Genomic DNA, 20,692 nt, shown 5'->3' with positions numbered 1-20,692 from the left:
GGAGAGCTCGTGCAGTTGAAAGTGCTTTATCCACTTTGGAGGAAAGCAGTCAACAATGAGCCAGGGCGTAACATTCACAGGATGCTGCCACTTTAAATCCAAGTCCCTGAACCTTGTAGGACTTGGTGGTGCTTTTGAGCACACGTTGTGGCAGGGAAGTGTTTTACGTATGTCTGCCTGTGTCCTCAGGTCCCTTTACCAGCATAGACTTAGGACACAGAGTTTCATCCATGCATACTTGGGACAGTAGTCGTGGCCAAGTGGAAAGGCTGTGGGATTGTAAACTCAGTAGCTCTGGACCTGAGTTCCAACTTTGCCCTCACCTGCTGTGTGACCTCACTTATCATCTTAACCTTTCTGAGCTTCAGGTTCCTTATTTATAAACCGTGAAAGGTTTTCTAACCAGTCTTTCATGGTTGATGTGAACATAAAAGTGAAAAATGAATTCTGAAAAAATTCACTTGCCTAATTCCACTGCAGGAAAAACTGCAGGTCTGAGATAAACCCTGGACATCAGCGATTTCTGAATTGCACGTGGGTTATTCTGACAGCTAAGAACCATGACACAACACAGTGAAGTGCTAGAAATGAAGGTTTGGATTTGGGAACATCCTGTGACTCCAGGACCTAACAATAGCCTGACATACAGAAAGTGATAAAGAAATGGTGGCTGAAAAAGCAGGTGACCATTCACTCATTCATGAAGCACCTTATATATCTTTGCTGCATCCAGCGTAACTATGGTTTATCTCTTAATGTAACAAATGGAAAATAGGTTCACAGTTGCAAAAGAGAGAACAAGAAAACAAGAAGTGCTTATTAAAAAATGTCCTTCCCTCCCAATGGGCCTTCAGTGACTCTTGGCACCCAAAGATAAATAACCCAGAGCTTTCTTTCCCTCTCTGCCCTACACTCACTTCTATATGCTGGCTAATCCCTGATTCCCCAGCCCTGTGGAGCTCACTGCAGGACCTCTGCCACCAGAGCTGCCATCAGAGCATGTATTTTACAGAAACAATTCTCAGACTCCATTAAGTTCAGCCAGACCTCAGTCTCTTGCTAGGCTTGAGCTCCCCATTATCCTGCCTTTCCCCACATCTTACGTTTTCCTCCTGATGCTCAAGTGGGCAAGAGAACATGCCCCTTTACTTCCTGGCTACAGGTGAACGTCCCTCCTGGTCTCCTTCCCCTTTGTTTCTTTAAGCCTTTTTGCTGGTTTACAGTCTCCTATTTCTTGCACCATGTGAGCACGATGCTTATAGCTTACTAAGTCCTGGCACACTGCTAAATACTTTAGTTCCTCTCACAACGAGATGGATGATATTATGATCTCCATTGTTCAGATAAGGAGACTGAAGCCAGAGAGGTCAAGTAATTTGTACAGAGAGAGCCAGCTAGAAAGTCAGGGAAAAAGGATTCAAACCCAGAAGTTTGGCTGCAGAACCTTCCCCTCATCCAATCTCACCCAGACTGGCTGCAACAGGGACACAGATCTCTGGTTGTTACTTTGAAACCTCGTTAGCCTCTTCCATACATCAAAATGGACAGACTCTGCCTTCAATTGAGCCAGTTTCCAACTGCCTTCGGTGACTTCTAACCTTTTCTTTCCCTTTAAAGAAATCTTCAGTGCTTTTTTTCATTACTCCCTTATCTTCTCTGTATTCCTTTGCCATTTCATCAACTTAAGCCCACTGCAAATTTATATGATAGATTCCATTTGATGTTATTTTTTTTCTAGGATTACATCTCTTCCTTTACCAATACAGATAATAAAACCTTTTTCTCTTGCCCTCCTGCCCCCTGCCTCTTTTAAATAGCCATTTTTCTTAGTCCAAAGAGCATCAATTAGACTGCTCAGGAAGTTTGGTATTTAAAAGTGGAAAACTGTCAAATTCAATTCATTTCACTCTGAAAGCTCCCGAAAGGGGAAGTTGTGTAGCAGAGTGTTTTGAGATCAGACAGATTTGGGTGTGAATCTCAGTTTTGCTTATTTGAGCCTGGAGACCTTGGGTGAATTACCTTTCCTCTCTGCATTTCAGTTTTTTTTAGTTATAAGATGTGACAAACAATAGAAACCTCAAAGCACTGTTCTGAAATATAAAGTCCTGCAGGAAAAGTACTAAGGGCCAATGCGCAGTAAGCCTTCAGTGAGTGGCGGCTGCAGCTCCCGTTCCCCCAGGTCTGCAGCAGCGTTCTGGCCCGCTTTTGGAGTCCCATCACGTAGCAGAAAGTGCAGTGCAAGGCAATGCACAACCTAAACTCCGAATGATATCGAAATGTCACCCAAAGAATGTACAGCGTATATGCAAATGGAAAACTTTCAAGATGATAAACCTGCGCTAAGCAGTAAAAATGCAGCCACAAATCACCCGCCGCTAATTGCTCCGCTGCCAGGCAAGGGAGGGAACCTCTAGGAACATGTCTTACAGGCTCGAATTAAACGGTGGCTTGTAATTGAAATGACAAAGTCAGTCTTCCTATTATGGCCCTGGCAAAGAAATTAATCTTTCCAACCTAAACACACTGCAAATTGTAGTGACTTTTTTCTTTTAATAATCATAAGCTGTGAGATCTGGAAGGAACTTGGAGTCCTTTCCTTAAATGAAATCTTATGCTTAAACGTACTATATAACATAATGAAAGGCGAGCTCAAATGGGGGTGGAGGAGCAGCCCCTGCCTTCCTGGCTCATCCTAGTCCTGATGTCAGCCCAAGACTCTGTGGAATGAGATTCAAAACTACTGCTTCCTCACAGTGCTTCCAGAATTGTGATAGAGCATACCATATAGGAGACAATTTTAAGTAGTAATACACAGACACAGAATTTCCTAACTTTGAATACAATTGTGTGAAAGGTATCCCCTTCTTTCAAATTTTTCTTTAACCGTTTTGACAACACCAAGTAGAAAAATCTCTCTTTAGTGCTAATATGTCGTTAACACCCCTCTAGGTCATGCAAGATTCCTTTTTTAACAAAGAGGGAAGAGCAGACAGTACACAGCAGCATCTAGCTAGAACTCAGTAATATTCCTTTATGTTTATTGTGCTTATTTTTAAAGTTAAAGCTTATTTATGGCAAGTGTCTAGGAACAAGATCCGAAAGTTGGAAATAAAGCAAAATGAGGAGGCATGTTTTTTAAACAGAACATTTCTGACAAGCTCATATTGGAAAAGAGGGGAGCAGTCCTCTTAACATTCTCGGGAAATGTAATTGTGTTTGATTACCATCCACATCGTGGCGTCCAGTCCCATCACTTCATGGCAAAGAGAGGGGAAACGGTGGAAACAGTGACAGACTTTATTTTTTTGGACTCTAAAAAGCATTGCAGATGGTGACTGCAGCCATGAAATTAAAAGACGCTTGCTCCTTGGAAGAAAAGCTATGACCAACCTAGACAGCATATTAAAAAGCAGAGACATTACTTTGCCAACAAAGGTCCATCTAGTCAAAGCTCTGGTTTTTCCAGTAGTCATGTATGGATGTGAGAGTTGGACTATAAAGAAAGCTGAGCGCTGAAGAATTTATGCTTTTGAACTGTGGTGTTAGAGAAGACTCTTGAGAGTCCAGTCAATCCGAAAGGAAATCAGTCCTGAATAGTTTTTGGAAGGACTGATGCTGAAGCTTAAACTCCAGTACTTTGGCCACCTGATGCCAAGAACTGATTCATTTGAAAAAACCCTGGTGCTGGGAAAGATTGAAGGCAGGAGGAGAAGGGAATGACAGAGGATGAGATGGCTGGATGGCATCACCGACTCAATGGACAGGAGTTTGACTAAACTCTGGGAGTTGGTGATGGACAGGGAACCCTGGCGTGCTGCAGTCCAAGGGATCACAAAGAGTTGGACACGACTGAGCTGAACTGAACCATCCACAACTGATTACAGCTCTATGAAGATGAAGGTTAACTTGTAGAAAAATAACCAAATGTGAGTTTTGCTTTTTGCTGGTTTGCTAAAGGTTCTACTGATTTGTAGAATGTTGTCTTATATGTAAGGACAATTTTCTACAAGCATGTGTTCCCCTTCCCACCCCCCAAAAAATCAATAATCCTAAATACTTTTAAATCAGCTCTTTCATTGTTCAGCTGATACCCTAGTTTATTAAATAAAACTCTGAAACTTGCTATCTAATTGCATAAGATGATATTAACAGATATTTATTTATTTGGTTGCACCATGCCTTAAGCAGAGGCTTCCCTGAAGGCTCAGCAAGTAAAGAGTCTGCCTGCAATGCAGGAGACACAGGAGCCATCGGTTCAATCCCTGGGTTGGGAAGGTTCCCTGGAGGAGGAAAATGGCAAACCCATTCCAGTATTCTTGCCTAAGGAATTCCATGGACAGAAGACCCTGGTGGGCTACAGTCCGTGGGGTTGCAGAGAGTCAGACAGGACTGAGTGACTGATGCAGGCGCCACGTGTGTGATTGTCAATCTTCGACGCAGCACGAGGGATCTTTAGTTGTGGCATGTGAACTCTTGGTTGCAGCACGTGGGGTCTAGTTCCCTGACCAGGGACGGAACCCAGGGGCCCTGTGCTGGGCGCCTTAGCTGGGCGCCTTCCACCACCAGTGGAAGTCCCCGTCAGATGATGTTTTTAACTGTTTGAGGACTCTGCGTTGTACAAGTGACATTATTTTTATCAAAGTTACAAATATGTGTAGTTTAAAAACATTCTCCAAGGTTCATTAAAGAAACAAAGCAACAAAACAGCAGTGCCTCGTGTTCTGCTCACCAGGGGAAGCTCTTTACTTCTTTTAGCTGCTGAAGTTGTTATTTTGGTATTTATGACTGTGTTGCCAAAAACATGCTTGCATTACTCCTTTCTAAACAAACGTTTTCTTCCTTTTCGTGCTATCTGCAAGCTCACCATCATATAAGACAAGGATCTCACTCTCATTCCTCTCTCTTCCCCATCAGGCCCTTGCGTCCTTCCCATTTCTCCTTCCCACCCAGCGGCAGTGTATGTAGTTTTGCTTTGACCCATATTTAGCATGGGCTTCCCTGGTGGCTCACACAGTAGAGAATCCACCTGTAATGCAAGAGACCCAGGTTTGATCCCTGGGTCGGGAAGATCCCCTGGAAAAGGGAATGGCTACCCACTCCAGTATTCTTGCCTGAAGAATCTCATGGACAGAGGAGCCTGGCAGGCTACAGTCCATGAGGTTGCAAAGAGTTGGACACAACTGAGTGACTGACACTTTGACATTCATATTTAGCCATTTAAAAAGTTCTCCAAACTGTAACCAATTCCCATTTCTAGTGCCACCTGGGAAGCCCAGAGTTCTTCCTTAGTCCTCTTTAACCAATGGTGACATTTTAGTGTGGGTAACTCAAAGGCTGGTTGCCAAGCCTGGGCACAGGAGTAGGGCTTGTGGTCTGGAAGCTTCATTGCAGGGTGATCGGACTGGGGAATTACTATGAGACGCGCAGGTATCAGTACACACAATTCTTTCTTCTGGGCTGGTGTGGGCTGGTCAGATTACACAGACAAGACTTTTCTGAGCTCTTGTCTGAAGGCCTAAGGCCTGGCTGCCAGCATTGCAGAAGCTGAGTGGGAGGAAAGTGCTGGGACTGTGAGCTTCCAGGATGCATACTTCGACTGAAACCTTGTTTTGAGTGAGACATCACTCCCTTCGATTTTGCCTGGTGTCTCCTAGTCCAGATACCTGCTGTTTTATTCTCTTTTTGGAACGAACGTCCAGTGACCCAGCTGCTCAGAGTCAGGCTGCTTCTTTCACAGACTTGCAACCGATCCTACTTGTTTGAACTTCTCTCCTTCATCCTACCTCCAGGGACACTCGGTATCACCGTTTCCTCAAACTGTGTGGGCAATCTTTGCTTTAGACTGGATGAATTTTCAGTTTTCTGCATTGCTGGCTTATGAATCATGTCATTTATTACTTTTTCACATGATATCTATCTTCCTTTTATAAAACTCCCTTTAATATTTTTTCAGTAGGTTTTTAACAGGGAGCAAAATATATAACTATGTTTCATCTACCATCTTTTCAAAGATGTCTACCCTAAAATTTCATGTTTAAATATTTACAAGTGAGTGAATTTAATTAGAAGAATTACAAATACATGGGTCAATGTTTAAATAACAAGAAAATGAGATTATATAATACAAATGTCTCAGATTTTGAACTTCAACTTTCTTGGGAGGGTGGGTGGGTGGGTGAGTACTACAAGGTCACGTAACCAGTGACAGTCATGTCATTAACGCTAGAATGAAAAATCAGTTCTGCCGAGCAAAGTCCAACTGACTGCTCCCTCTGCTCCAGCTTGCGAACAGCCTTGGCCCTTGTGTTCATGCCAAGGACAACCCCAGCTCCTCTTTTCAGTATTACGATGAAGATTATCAGGTCACAGTTACAGAGTTAAATCCAAAGACCTTCTTTGTTTAACAAGAGTAATGATGCATGTTCTGACCATAACATCCATGGACTCTATTGTTTTTCTTTTCTTTGTGTTCCTATATAAAAAGTCTTTTCGACCTCTTTCTGATCTTGAAAGCACCACAAACACTAACCTAGAAAGAAAACATCCTAACTTCCAAGATAGTGCCCACTATCACCTAGAGCAGAGCCATCCTCTCTCTCTCCTCTGGCTCCTGGAGGTGATGCGATTTCCTCATGAGTTTAATTCTGGGTTTAATGCTGTTTTCTTTCCTCCTACGAGAACTGGTTTCCATTCTGAAAGACTTGACTTTACCACAGAACAGCTCATTGTGTGAAGCAAGTGAAAGAGTCAGCTAGTGACTCAAGAGACATGGGAGTCAGGATCAGTGAAGTTGGCTGGGGGTCTTTGCTGCACCCCATCATCTCTGCCTCTCCTACCCATGAGTAACCCCCACTTTCGGGCTAGGACTTGGGCAATTCCTTCTTGCGGTCATGAGTGTCTTTACACTATAGGTTAGTTTTCTCTAGAGGGGAGAGTTTGAGTTGGTGGTAGAGGGAGATAATAAAGGAAAGGAAGATGTGGGTTCTTACTCTCACACCGCTGTTACCTAACAATCTCAAGGTCATCCTATAAGCTAGGAGCTGTGCATGTGGACTTGACATGCATAATCTCATTTCCTTATCTTAAAAACCCACTGAAGCCCCAGATGTGAAATACAGGGATCAGAGAGGCTTACACAGGAACAATAATTCCACTTGCTAGGGAATTATCCATTCATTGGTGGCCAAGTCTGAACCCGAGCTGACTTCTGTCTAATTCTATGCTCCTTCCACGTTTCAAAGTATGATGGTAGTGCTGAGGTGGGAAGTGCTTTAAACTCTCCAAAACCTCTCTGGCAATGATTTTCAGGATTCTAAAGATACAGTCTCTCCTTGAGAGATTATAGAGCTACCACTGTGTTCCTTCCTTGTGACGGTCAGTCTCACATCTTTGAGCCTCAGTTTCTTCATCTGTGGCATAATGGCACCCACTATACCAGAGTTACTTTGAGAATCTAATGATTCTCTGTAGGTATTTCCAGCACATGATTGCTAACATTTTTTGAGCTTTTACTACATATTATGCATATATTTGCTGGGAAAGATTGAAGGCAGAAGGAGAAAAGGGCGACAAAGAATAAGATTGTTGGATAGTATCACCAGTTCGATAGACATGAACTTGGGAAAACTCCAAGAGATGGTGAGGGACAGGGAAGCCCGGAGTGCTGCATCCCATAGGGTCGCAAAGAGTCGGACATGACTTGGTGACTGAACAACAGCATGCATGTATTACCTTAGGGAATTCTGAAAGCCCCTATGAAACGAGGGAAATACTTTAATTATCCAAGAGTAACAGATGAGGCAACCGAGGTTCTGGCTGTGGTCACATGCCACATAAATACTGATCCAAACTCCAACTCAAGTCTGTTTGACCCCAGAGTCCAGGCTTGTAACTGCCACTGCCTCCGTTTTTTAGGATCACAGAAATGAATGGATGTGGCAGAATTTTATAGATGATACATCATTCTGTGAATGTGTCCAAAGTAAATAATAACACAGACATTTGTGTGCACAGCTGTTGTTAGCATATTGTATCACTTATAATATCCAAATGTAGCAAGTAAGATAAATGTCCCCAAATTGGGCTTATCCACACAATGGAGTAAGGGGAACATAGATACATCTTGATTCGGAAAGATATACTTAATATATCAGTACAAGCAGACTACATAGCACCACATATGATATAAGCCAATTAATATTTTGAAAAATATTTTTCTATGTCCAAAAGTTCTGAAAAAATTAATAGGGAACCATTAACAGTGATAATCTTGAACAGGGAGGAGAGGAAGAGATATGAGGTCAAAGGGATAATTTACTTGCTAAGATTTGTTGGACATTTTCACAATAATCATGTGTAATAATAAAGAAAATAGAACTATTGCCCAATTGGAACAAAATGAGAGTCAGTCCACACACCTTGGGCTTCCCTACTGCCTCAGATGGTAATGAATCAACCTGCAATCCCTGGGTCAGAAAGATCCTCTGGAGAAAGGAATGGCTACCCACTCCAGTATTCCTGCGTGGACAGAGGAGCCTTGCAGGCTATGGTCCATGGGGCCGCAAAGAGTTGGACATGACTGAGCGACTAAGCTTGCACGCATGCTACACACCTAAGGAACCATATTCACAGAGGACTGAGTGGACACACACCAGGGATGGCCATGCACTGCAGGTAGCTCTGTGTTCAGAGCTGAGGGCGCTTCCCCTCCTGGAGAGCCCCACCCTGTGCTCCTGAGGTGGCCATGGAGCCTTGGTGCTCACACGCAGAGGGCTGTTGTCAATGGTACTGAGACAGAGTGGGCAAGAAGCACTGCAAAGTCACACAGGTCAACGCTTTTGTAAAAGGCACAACTATGAAATATTTTATTCCATTAATCAAAAGCTTTTTACCTACATTTCATGGCAAGTAAAAAAATCTACTTAAAGCAACAACAAAAAAAGTGACAAAACTATCACCTCTCTCTCTCACACACACACACAAATACCATTGTGCCTAGAGAGAAATGTTGCTTTTATTTAGATTCTGTAAGCGGTTTTGTGGGGTTTTTATTAATACACTGGGATCTCCAACACACAGCCTAGAGTGCAAAAAACTGAACCTCCCAAAGTCTAAGAGTCCAACATCTTAATGCTGATGAATGGAGGCTGGGTGGGGCCATTTGTGAAGATATACCTTGGAGATGCTCTACTTTCCTATTCTTCAAAACGGAAGGAATCTATGGGGATTGTGTAAGGAGTGATGAATAAAGATCTGATAGATAGAGTGCCTGATGAACTATGGAATGAGGTTCGTGACAATGTACAGGAGACAGGGATCAAGACCATCCCCATGGAAAAGAAATGCAAAAAAGCAAAATGGCTGTCTGGGGAGGCCTTACAAATAGCTGTGAAAAGAAGAGAAGCGAAAAGCAAAGGAGAAAAGGAAAGATATATCCATTGAATGCAGAGTTCCAAAGAATAGCAAGAAGAGATAAGAAAGCCTTCTTCAGCGATCAATGCAAAGAAATAGAGGAAAACAACAGAATGGGAAAGACTAGAGATCTCTTCAAGAAAATCAGAGACACAAAAGGAACACTTCATGCAAAGATGGGCTCGATAAAGGACAGAAATGGTATGGACCTAACAGAAGCAGAAGATATTAAGAAGAGATGGCAAGAATACACAGAAGCACTGTACAAAAAAGATCTTCATGACCCAGATAATCAAGATGGTGTGATCACTGACCTAGAGCCAGACATCCTGGAATGTGAAGTCAAGTGGGCCTTAGAAAGCATCACTATGAACAAAGCTAGTGGAGGTGATGGAATTCCAGTTGAGCTATTTCAAATCCTGAAAGATGATGCTGTGAAAGTGCTGCACTCAATATGCCAGCAAATTTGGAAAACTCAGCAGTGGCCACAGGACTGGAAAAGGTCAGTTTTCATTCCAATCCCAAAGAAAGGCAATGCCAAAGAATGCTAAAACTACCAAACAATTGCACTCATCTCACACGCTAGTAAAGTAATGCTCAAAATTCTCCAAGCCAGGCTTTAGCAATATGTGAACCGTGAACTTCCTGATGTTCAAGCTGGTTTTAGAAAAGGTAGAGGAACCAGAGATCAAATTGCCAACATCCGCTGGATCATGGAAAAAGCAAGAGAGTTCCAGAAAAAACATCTATTTCTGCTTTATTGACTATGCCAAAGCCTTTCACTGTGTGGATCACAATAAACTGTGGAAAATTCTTCAAGAGATGGGAATACCAGACCACCTGACCTGCCTCTTGAGAAATTTGTATGCAGGTCAGGAAGCAACAGTTAGAACTGGACACGGAACAACAGACTGGTTCCAAATAGGAAAAGGAGTTCGTCAAGGCTGTATATTGTCACCCTGTTTATTTAACTTATATGCAAAGTACATCATGAGAAACGCTGGAGTGGAAGAAACACAAGCTGGAATCAAGATTGCTGGGAGAAATATCAATAACCTCAGATATGCAGATGACACCACCCTTATGGCAGAAAGTGAAGAGGAACTAAAAAGCTCTTGATGAAAGTGAAAGTGGAGAGTGAAAAAGTTGGCTTAAAGCTCAACATTCAGAAAACATTCAGAAGATCATGGCATCAGGTCCCGTCACTTCATGGGAAATAGATGGGGAAACAGTGGAAACAGTGTCAGACTTTATTTTTCTGGGCTCCAAAATCACTGCAGATGGTGACTGCAGCCATGAAATTAAAAGATGCTCACTCCTTGGAAGGAAAGTTATGACCAACCTAGATAGCATATTCAAAAGCAGAGACGTTACTTTGCCAACAAAGGTTCGTCTAGTCAAGGCTATGGTTTTTCCTGTGGTCATGTGTGGATGTGAGAGTTGGACTGTGAAGAAGGCTGAGCGCCGAAGAATTGATGCTTTTGAACTGTGGTGTTGGAGAAGACTCTTGAGAGTCCCTTGGACTGCAAGGAGATCCAACCAGTCCATTCTGAAGGAGATCAGCCCTGGGATTTCTTTGGAAGGAATGATGCTAAAGCTGAAACTCCAGTCCTTTGGCCACCTCATGCGAAGAGTTGACTCACTGGAAAAGACTCTGATGCTGGGAGGGATTGGGGGCAGGAGGAGAAGGGGACGACAGAGGATGAGATGGCTGGATGGCATCACTGACTCGATGGACGTGAGTCTGAGTGAACTCCGGGAGTTGGTGATGGACAGGGAGGCCTGGCGTGCTGTGATTCACGGGGTCGCAAAGAGTCGGACACGACTAAGCGACTGATCTGATCTGAATGAATAAAGAACACAACTAACATCTGTTGAAATCATACTGTGTGTCAGGCAACGGGCTGTGTTCAGTCCAGTTCAGTTCAGTCACTCAGTCGTGTCCGACTCTTTGCAACCCCATGGACCACAGCACGCCAGGCCTCCCTGTCCATCACCAACTCCCGAGCTGTGTGCTGTGTATTTATTATTTTGCTGCATCTTGACCAAAACCCTGGGGATAAGTGTTACCCTATTTTAAGATGTAAAATAAAGTCCATTCTAATCCAATTATTATTACTGTTCAATAAATGTTCAGCACTTAATATATGCCAGATACTTCTACAAGGTCTTTATAGGCACATCTCATTTAATTCACAGAATAATCTTATCAATCTACTATACTGGTTCTTCCCATGTTACAGATGAGGGAATTCAGAGGTTTATTAAACTTGTCCAGAAGCACAGAATAGGTGATGGAGCTGAATTTGAGTCTATGTCCTCTTGGTTGCAAGGCTCCTGTGTTGTGTGCATGGCTCTTTATAGAAACTTTGTATTATTTATAATACATACATGTAACAAGGAAGACAAATTAACAAGTGGCCCACCAGAAATGGGCTCCTTTAGGGTTTCCACTTTAGAAATGGGGCTTGTGAGCTATTTATAATTTTTTTAAATTAACAGAAATTGTACACTAACTCATTTTCAGTATTATTACATAGTCTTATGGCAATGTCAAAATTCCTTGTTTGAATAAGAATAAGATAAACTACAGATAGGAACCCTGTTAAACTCTGTTGGCCAGAAAATTCAGAAAGTGCTTATATATTACCCATTTGTTTAAATAAGTATTTAAATTATTTAATTTTAATGCATTTTGCTTGTTCATGAGACAATATATTTTATGTATCCATAAGAATATGATTAAAAGATATGATAAGAAGTGGTGAAAAACCCTGGTGGTGAAAATCTTTGCTATTTATCCAGAAAGTGATTTAAATACGGTTCTATCCCTCTGTGTCCTGATCACCCAGAGCCTTCCCCACTCCTCCATTCCTGACTACTTCTCTCTCCTCCTCCACTGGAGTCAAACACTTCCTCTCTGTTTCCCTTTGCTTTATGCCACTGCTTCACCAGGCTTCATTCACAGTCCTGCAGTGGCTTTAGGCAAAGAAGGTGTCTGTACAGACAAGAATGATTCTCCCCCCACAATCCTGCAAATGATTTCTCAAATATACCTCCAACTATTTGTTGATATTTGCAGTTCCATGAATCAAATGTCATTCTTTGACTGAAGGCTAATTCTTTCCTGTTAAAATGAGGCCCTGAACAAGAGCATTAGAACACAAGACTACAAGCTCCTGTGAGGTAAAGGTCATGGCGTATCCAGTCCTACCTAATCTCCTTTCAGGGCTCAACAAACAGATGGCGAGTCCTCTGGGAGATCCTTGAGGATAAGGGCTAGACTGTCATTATTTTAGGTTCTTAGCACAAATACCTGACACACAATAAGTAATCACAGTTTTAATAAGGGGATGCAGGATTCACTTCATTAATTAATTAGAAAAGCTAATATGAGATGTCACATAACTGCTGTACAGAGTAAGGAGAGATTCTTAGATAAGGGGATGGAATCAGAATGTAGAATCTGGAAGCTTCTGGGCATGGACTTCCTCAATTGTATGGGGTCCACAGCTTGGCCCCACACAAATGACTAAGGGGTTCTTAGACCAGGGGAGAGAGAAATCAAAATATATACACAATCTTCTCCCCTCTTTCCAACAGTGAAAATGTCCTTAATCCTCCAGACAAAGAATATAGGTATTAGACAGCTCATTCAGTGATGATTGATCTAGTTTCCTCAGCAGGGTCTCCCCAAATAAAAACTCTACTGCCAATTTTTTTTAATAGACTCTCTCCCTCCCAAATCAGGCAGGCATAAAACTGAGTTCAGAGACAGGTCTCATGAAACATCCCAGGATCTTGTGTCTCAGCCAGAATTCAGAGCCTGCACTCACTGATAAGACTTAAAGATCAATTATACGAAAAACTTTAGAAAAATTACCATCAACAGGAGGCTTTAAAATCTTACCCTTGAACCTCTGTGCTTTGCCCATAAGGGATGGAGAAAGTAGGCTAATCTTAAATACAAGAGGATTGGTCAAAAAGGAGCAATAAATCTGAGGAATGAATGTGTATCTTCTGATCTATGTGTGCAGTTATACAGACATCAATGTTGCCTTTTCAGTTAAGACTGAATATAATTAAAACTCTTCCTGGAAACTCATCTCTATAAAGAAGCAATATGGAATTTGTGCTGCTCTCCATGGTGCTGATAAAATCCTGCCTCCTAAAACAAAGGCATTCTCCTCTTCTGGAGAAGTCAGAGTTCATTCTCTCTCTCCTTCCCTCTCTCTCTTTCTCACCTCATTGACCCCTATAGCGTGTGTGTCTGTCTGTTTTCATGTTCATAAAGCTTGTGTAATTTTCTTCCCTGTTCCTTAATTGTAATGATGATTTTAAATATTTTTAAACTTCTATCACATATCTAATGTTTACTATCACCCCCAGTCAACTCTTCAGAAAGTCTCTTACTATCTCTCTGTGGCAAACCTACATATCTACAATCCATCTGAAAGAGGAAAGACCAGTTCATTTTTCTGATTAATTCCAAAGTTTCCAATTTGATATACGGTCTCTGGTAGCTTTCTGGAAAAGAAGAAGGTCATCTATTTCCTGGTCTCCATAATATACTCAGTGCCCGCCATGTTAAGCCATGGCTCTGATCCCTTTCTGACCAGCTGCAAGCAGAGAAGTCTTCTTTCTTCTGAATATTCAGTCCCTTTTTATTCTCAAAGAGTGAGAGAGGGGAATAATTGATTAGTATAACCAGTTCATCTTGTACTAAATGCATGTGTTTATTCTTGAAGTACATTGAGCTTTTTTCTGATAAGTGTGTAACACTTAGAAGTAGTCTTCTGCTTCCAATGCTTCTAGATCTGGGGTGATTTTAATCTTCCCACAGTCACAATGTGTTCATGAAACAGAATTTACCTCACCTTAGCCTTAAATTGCAACCAACTCCTTCAAGGAGTTCAGCCTTTTGGGTCTGATGCAGTTCTGTTTCTCCCGAGTCCTAACACAGCCACCCTTGGTCAGCTCATCCTTCCCAGAGAGGAGGCAGAATGGCTTGAGAGTAGGCCCTACCTGTGTCTGAGACACCCTTCTCTCCTCGTCCACCTGCCAATTTCTACTCAGCAGTCAAAAACCCAATTCAATCATCACCCTTGCAAAGCCTTTTCTGACTCAATCACTCTAAACTCCATTTCACCCCACACAGGATTAGTTGTCTTTCTTTCTGGGTTCCCACAAAACCTTATTCATACTTCTCAAAACTAGGGACCCACACAGTTCAATTTTGAATGACCAAAGTGAAGCATCTGCTTGACAAAAAGTAAGCACAGAATTTTGCTTGTTTAGTTGCGAAGTCTTGGCTGATTCTTTTGTACCCCTTGAACCGTAGCCCTCCAGGCTCCTTTGTCCATGGGATTTCCCACTTAAAATATTGGAGTTGGTTGCCATTTCCTTCTCTGGAGATCTTCCGAACCCAGGGATCAAACCCATGTCTCCTGCATTGCAGGCAGATTCTTTACCACTGAGCCACCAGAGAAGACCAAGCACAAAATACGAGTAAATATATAAAATGAATGTATCAGTGGATAGAAGAATGGCTGGACAGATGGATGAACGGATGGGTAAATGATATTGCCTAAATTTACTTTAGGACTTCCCTGGTGGCTCAGATGGTAAAGAATCTTCCTGCAATGCAGGAGACCCGGGTTTGACCCCTGGCTCAGGAAGATCCCCTGGAGAAGGGAATGGCAGCCACTCCAGCATTCTTGCCTAGAGAACTCCATGGACAGAGGAGCCTGGAGGGTTATAGTCCATGGAGTTGCAAAGAGTCAGACACAACTGAGCAACTAACACACTTAAATTTATGTTGAATCTTATCAATTCAGAGTTTGATGCAAAATAACAGATGTGTTATGTATTCTCAAAGAGCAAAGATGCTGGTGATTTCTTTATGCAGGCACCATCTCCTCTTCTTATTTCACCTTCTAGCCTATAACCAAGAGGATGTGGTGTCATAGTTTGTCTTCTAGAATAGACTTCAAGCAGATAAATATTTAGTCTTCTTGGGACTGTTTGAAAGTTTGGAAGATTATAGCTATTCCTCTCCAATCTTCCCTGAATCATGTCATTCCTTGTCCCCAGAAATGAAAACATCACTTCTGTTCTCTAAAGACTAACTCTACTCACATAAGAAAAACTCTATTTCCACAGAAGTTCCTTTCAGATTCTGTTCATCAGATTTCTAGTGCCTGTCCATAAGGTCCTTTGAGGCATAGCTGTCCTTTGTCACCTACTCACAACCACACAGGGACATGTCAAGCCAGAGGGCGACATTAAAAAATACCAACTTTGCCTGCATTTTTACATTTCTGATCCCTCACAAAAATGTATAGGAAAAATTACGGCTAACAAAAGCAACTATCTCATTATCCATTCGGCACATTTCTAAATTAAGCAGAGTAGTTTTTCAAGGTTATTATTTATTGCACAAATACTACCATAAGCAAAGTTCCAGCCCAGCAACATGTCTCACCTCCTCTATGGTACCTTCTCGCCCTCATGCCTGAAAAATCTGTCTGCAGCCTGCAGACAACTTGCGCTCTGCTTTTTCCAGTTAATTTGGCATAGCATTTTTATTAATATATTTGATGGCCAAGGGAAGTCAGTTTTTACTTACCCCTTGATGAGGTGTATGGAAAAGTTTAGATTCAGACAGAGTGAATTCTGGCTTTGCTACTAACTTTCTGTGTAGCCTAAGTCTATTTATTAAAAGTCCTGTAAGCCTTGTTTGCTCATCAGCAACTGGGGCATGATAACAGCTCACTCACAGGATCACAGTAAGAGCTGATTCCTGCAGACAAGGTCTTTCACACAGTGTTTGGCTTATAGTAACATTCATTTATGGGAGACTCACAAATAACAGGAATACTTTTAAAACATGGGTCTATTGTGAAGTAGAAAATAAAGCATGCATGAATAATTAAGATAAAGCATGAGATTGAATTCAAATAAATTCAGCTTTGGGAAAGATCTCCAGAATATTGATAATTTATATTCATTCACCTAAATTTAGAGATACTTAAGGGGAAAAGCTTGAAAATAATCAAAATCCATCAACTTTTCAAAGATATGTTTGAGTGACCTGCTTCAGATCACACAGACTGTCAGAACTAGAGCTGGAAATAGAACTTACGTGTCCTCAAAAACGGTTGAAAGGCTCTGATACCAAAAACCACCTTCCTGTCACCACCACCTCAACCAGTACAGCTCGGGAAGCAGACATCATTAACCAAATGCTTTCAGGGGGATTACACCAGGGCAAGAGGGAAGGAAAGAAGAAACCTACATTGAGTATCAGCATGGTGGCCATGACTAACAAAATATGGAGAGCTGAGCCAGGTTCAGGCAGGACATATAACTTCCCAATAAGCACGCAGCTTGTGAGAGTGGAAGCCGGGATTCTAATCCATGGTCAGTGTGTCTCCAAAGCTCTTTCGACTAGACTTTGACTCAATGAAAACTATTTTTTGACTATCCAACCTGCATGGGTATTATGTTAGGACATGACAGTGAACAACACAGATGCAGTCTTGGCATCCATGAGGCTTAAAGGACACTTCAAAGGTGCTGTAATGAGAGTCAGGTAAGGTGAAGTACGTACAGTCTCTGTGAACTATTCATGTAATGCCAACAAGTGAATATGAGCCTCTGCTCTCTGTCCAGAGTTCAATTACACTATAGGTTAAACAGGCTCAAACAGGCTGGCCTGGAAATTTCACCACCATTAATCTGCATGATTTCCATCAGAAAACGCATGCTGAATTCTAAACTGATGTACGAACAGCTTTAGGAGCACAGCAGTACTCAAAAGTTAGTACCTGCTTTTTATATGAAGCTGATTTACAACCGCAGCTGATTTACCTTTCTCATTAGGTTTTGCTGAACACAAAAAATAAAATTAGTGTCAGCATGTATTTCTGGAAAGTAGACTAATTGAAGATGGGAGGATCAATCAAACCACAAAGATTAATTATTGAGTATCTGCTCAGAATCCGGCACTATGCCCAGGCAATGTAGAAATACAGAGAAAACATAAGACTGGACCAGCCCTGTGCACGGAGAGGCTGTAAACCAGGTATGAGGCATGTTCGTAAGAGCACTTCCAGTAGGTGGTGGTCTGTGTCAAAATTCTGGGAGACTGGGGTAAATATATGTCTTCGAAATGGGCTGGAGCAAGGCGGAATGGGGGGAAGGGTGGTGTCAGAGATGAGGGCAATTAACCCAGGTTTCAAAATAGTTCTGCTTTGGATATTCAGAGAGTTCATGATGGCAGTGGTAAGACTGATAACCATGGAGAAAGGCAGAGGACAAGTGTGCCTCCCAAAATGCATAGACCATTGACTCCCCAGACTAGAGCTGGAGAGTCCTAGGAAACAGGTCTCAGACATCGTAAATTTAAGAGCATTTTGTCTTAAGCACCTTTGCCTCCCACCCCTATGCCTAGAACACTGCCTGACAAACAGCAGATGCTCACGATCAAAGAGGTGGAAAGACACAAGCTTCACTGCGAAGAGAAGTAACAAAAACAAGTGCTGGGCCTCCTTCCGCACGTGCCAGACAGTCTGGATACGACAAGAATATACATAATGCTGCACATGACTGAATGCTGAACTCCACAGCAGACCAGCAGTCGTCAGCATGCTGCAGGGAAAGCGACTAGGGCTGGGCTCACAGAACCGAGGATGATTTCTTAACAGGAGGGAAACTGGGCGGGGCCTGTCAAGGCAGCAGATGTCACAAGGCGTTCAGATGTCACAGCTGAGATATGTAGCGGGGTAAGACAGAAATGAACACACGGGAATCCAGACAAATATACTAGGAAGCAACAGGAAGAGATGGGACTGTGGTTTGTAGTAAGTAACTTGGCAAGCTGAACAAAACACATCTGTGACTAGATTCAGGCTGTGAACCACCAGTTGAAGGCCCTCAGGATAAGAAGAAGGAAGAAAAAGAATCCCAAAACATGGAGGGAACAGGCCAAGGACAGAGAGCAAGAAGCAGGAAGGCTCAGTGGGAGAGTCAGAGGCGTCTCCCCAGAACCCAGAATGCCGCTGAAAGTGGTAGGAAATGTGGTTGGAGAGAAAAAGCTAAGCTGAGTTTATATTCCTGGTAGAGGGAAAGGTAATAAATAGAGAGTGAAAGACAACTTTAGGATGCTATGCTGCTTGGAGAAATTGTGCTGAAACTAAACACTCCCCCCCTCCCCCAATCTTGGCTGCTAAATCAACTGTGCTTATCTCTAAGACTAATGTTATCTAAAGTCGCCCTGAGAAAATGTCCATTCTAGAATTCTTGGGTTGTTTTCTGGAAACTTCCCTGATGCAGTCACTGGTGGCTGTCCCCGCATTGCCTATGACAGCTGGGACTCTTTAGACAGAGCTGTAGATCAAAAGCATCTTCAAAAACAGCACTTTCTTCTTCACTTAAGGATTTACATTTCTACCAGTTGAACAAATCAAAGTTATAGTTCCCTCAGTAACTGTAACCTGGACCAACTATAGTGATATTTTTCTGCTGCTGAGCAGTCTTTTAACTCATGCCTCCCAGCTGTGAACAGGAGGTTTAATTCAAGCAATATATAAGAAGTGTTTCTTGAAAAACAAGTGGCTGGCCCAGAGAAGGTTTAGTGTAAACGGCTGTTCCTTTCAACCTGTGCTTTTATGCAATTGTTCCCTACAGACAGAAATCTTCACAGCATCCTCCACAGTCTTCTGAACAGGTCTGAACAGAAAGGTACTTTCTCTACTCTTGTAAGTTGCCAACTTGCCCATTCATGGGTCAGAGCCCAGATTTGCCACTGCAGGCAGCTGGTGTTGATTGAAGGCTCCATAAACTGCCAGGACTGAGATGAGAGAGTAATGTGATCAAGGCTCTTACCCAGGAGATAATACTGCAAGAGCATCAAAAAGCTCATTAATCAAGGCAAGTAAAATTTAATGCCATATTAAAAAAAACAAATTAAGGCAGAAAAATAAATGATGAACAAAATCTTAAAATACTGGTTTTTAAAAATGTTGCATTGAAATACAGCTTTTCTTGATTACCGAATTTTTGGTGCCCAATTATACTTTGTCCCTAGCCTCAGGCAAATGCATCACTTGCCCAACCCTCATCCCGGCCCTGGGAAGCAGTTGGGAGAGAGCCAAGAGGACATAGTGAATTTAGCTGCGGGTTAAAGTGCTGTACTCAATATGCCAGCAAATCTGGAAAACTCAGCAGTGACCAAAGGACTAGAAAAGGTCAATTTTCATTCCAATCCCAAAGAAGGGCAATGCCAAAGAATGTTCAAACTACTGCACAATTGCGCTCATTTCACATGCTAGCAAGGTCTTACTCAAAATCCTTCAAGCTACGTTTCAACAGTACATGAACTGAGAACTTTCAGATGTACAGTCTGAATTTAGAAAAGTCAGAGGAACCAAAGATCAAACTGCCAACATCTGTTGGATCATAGAAAAAGCAAGGGGATTCCAAAAAAACATCTATTTCTGCTTTATTGACTATGCTAAAGCCTTTGACTGTGTGGATCACAACAAACTGGAGAATTCTTAAAGAGGTGGGACTACCAGACCACCTTACCTGCCTCCTGAGAAAGTTGTATGCAAGTCAAAAAGCAACAGTTTGAACTTGACATGGAACAATAGACTGGTTCCAAATTGGGAAAGGAGTACGTCAAGGCTTTATATTGTTACCTTGCTTATTTAATTTATGTGCAGAGTACATCATGTGAAACACTGGACTGGTTGAGTCACAAGCTGGAATCAAGACTGCCAGGAGAAGTAACAACCTCAGATATGCTGATAATACCACTCTAATGGCAGAAGGTGAAGAGGAACTAAAGAGCCTCTTGATAAGGGTGAAAGAGGATAGTGAAAAAGCTGACCTGAAACTCAACATTAAAAAAACTAAGATCATGGCAACCAGTTCCATCCCTTCATGGCAAATAGAAAAAGTGGAAGCAGTGACAGATTTTATTTTCTTGGGCTCCAAAATCACTGCAGACCATGACTGTGGCCATGAAATTAAAAGAGGCTTGCTTCTTGGCAAGAAAGCTATGACAAAACCTAGACAGCACATTAAAAAGCGGAGATATCACTTTGCTGACAAAGGACTGTATAGTCAAAGCTAGGATTTTTTCAGTAGTTGGTCATGTAAGGATGTGAAAGTTGGTCCATAAAGAAGGCTGAGTGCCAAAGAATTGATGCTTTCAAATTGTGGTGCTAGAGAAGACTCTTGAGAGTCCCTTGGACAGTAAGGACATCGAACCAGT

At 42.2% G+C, this 20,692-nt stretch overlaps 1 protein-coding gene across 2 annotated transcripts in view; it reads right to left on the bottom strand.

The window, feature by feature from the left end:
* DOCK2 (dedicator of cytokinesis 2) overlaps positions 1–20,692 on the bottom strand; it is a 457,600-nt gene that overhangs the window by 254,868 nt on the left and 182,040 nt on the right. The window lies entirely within an intron of this gene.

The sequence above is a fragment of the Bos taurus genome, chromosome 20, assembly GCF_002263795.3.
Source record: "Bos taurus isolate L1 Dominette 01449 registration number 42190680 breed Hereford chromosome 20, ARS-UCD2.0, whole genome shotgun sequence".
Classification (NCBI taxonomy): domain Eukaryota; kingdom Metazoa; phylum Chordata; class Mammalia; order Artiodactyla; family Bovidae; genus Bos; species Bos taurus.
This window is presented reverse-complemented; position numbering and strand designations above follow the sequence as displayed.